Here is a 1,359-nt window from a genome sequence, read left to right on the forward strand (position 1 = left end):
TCTCCTTTCTCCTGCCTTTCTTCCTGCTTTTGGATCTAAATGCACACAATTCATGACAATAGTAATAATGTTCCCATGGGAAAGAGGTAAAAGTCTTCTTCCTGACTGAGAATCAAACCTGGGCTGTGGCAGTGAGGGTGCCTCTGAGTACTTCTTGAGGCCCAGTAGTGGCTGGGTGCAATACTGTTAAGGCTCTGAAGAGAAATCACTATTTATAACAGATTTTCTAACTTATTTCATTGTGTTGTATATTATGACCGTGAGTTAGCCTAGTGGTTAGCGTGTCTGCCTCCTGACTGGGAGATCATGATTTCTACTCGTGGTTGGGTCATACCAAAGACCATCATAAAAATGGTACCTACTACCGTCTGGCAAGGCACACTGCAATACAGATGCAAGTGGGGAAGTCAAACTGTCAAAGTGATCAGAGGACCAACCCCCACTGTAACCCTGGCTGTATACATGAGATGCTGAGAGCTATCAAAATGGAGATTGGTGCTGCACCCATACACCTAGTACTGGGTCAAGAGACTGCCTGGGAAGACCAGATTCTGGCATGAGAGGGACTTTGACTTTGTTGTATATTGCATGTGCACATGAAATGGATTTGTACGTGAAGCCAGCTTGTGGGAAACAACTTTTCTAACCTAGGAAATAGCTTTGGTGTGCAGCAATTTATATGCAATATATTAGAACAAAGAGTTTTTCAAGGTTTTTTTTTTTTTTTGCTCATTTATTAAACATGCTCTTTGAGGCCCTCCTTTGACAGCTCATTTGGTAGCATGGAGAACTGTAGGTGCTTTTGATGGCCATCGTTAGGTCACTGGTTTGAATGTGTCTTGAAGAATGTGTTTGTTTTGACATTTTAATAATAATGTTCCCCCTGGGTAAGAGGGAACAGTATTTTCTTTAATTAGTGATAGAATTAGCTGAATTTTAAAGCCTTTAATTTTCTGTAAAGCTGCTTTGCAACAATGTCTATTGTTAAAAGAGCATGAAAATGAAATGGACTGTCATAATCATAAAGCAACATGACTTTTCCCTGACCGGGAATCGAACCCGGGCCACGGCGGTGAAAGCGCCGAATCCTAGCCACTAGACCACCAGGGAGTGAAAACCCTAGGAAGTATCCAAACTCTTTGCAGTACCACTGAGAGCCACTAGTGGTTGTGGGAAATATTTTCCAATTTGTCTGGCTAAAGTACCTCTGTGGTCCTCTAGTGGCTGGGCGCAGTATTTGTGAGGCATCTGCAAAAATAACAGGAGCCGACATTTTTTGTTACATCTTCACAACTTATTCTCGGGGAGAATAATAGTGTTCTGTCATGTTTACAAGTTCGATTGGCCTTGATATCTCGC

General features: G+C 42.1%; 1 non-coding gene across 1 annotated transcript; it reads right to left on the bottom strand.

Moving 5' to 3' along the window:
* Positions 1-1,038: 1,038 nt before the first annotated feature.
* Positions 1,039-1,110, bottom strand: trnae-uuc (transfer RNA glutamic acid (anticodon UUC)). Its single transcript has one exon. It is a non-coding gene; the product is annotated as a tRNA-Glu (tRNA).
* Positions 1,111-1,359: the final 249 nt, after the last annotated feature.

Source organism: Neoarius graeffei, chromosome 22 (genome assembly GCF_027579695.1).
Source record: "Neoarius graeffei isolate fNeoGra1 chromosome 22, fNeoGra1.pri, whole genome shotgun sequence".
Lineage (NCBI taxonomy): Eukaryota > Metazoa > Chordata > Actinopteri > Siluriformes > Ariidae > Neoarius > Neoarius graeffei.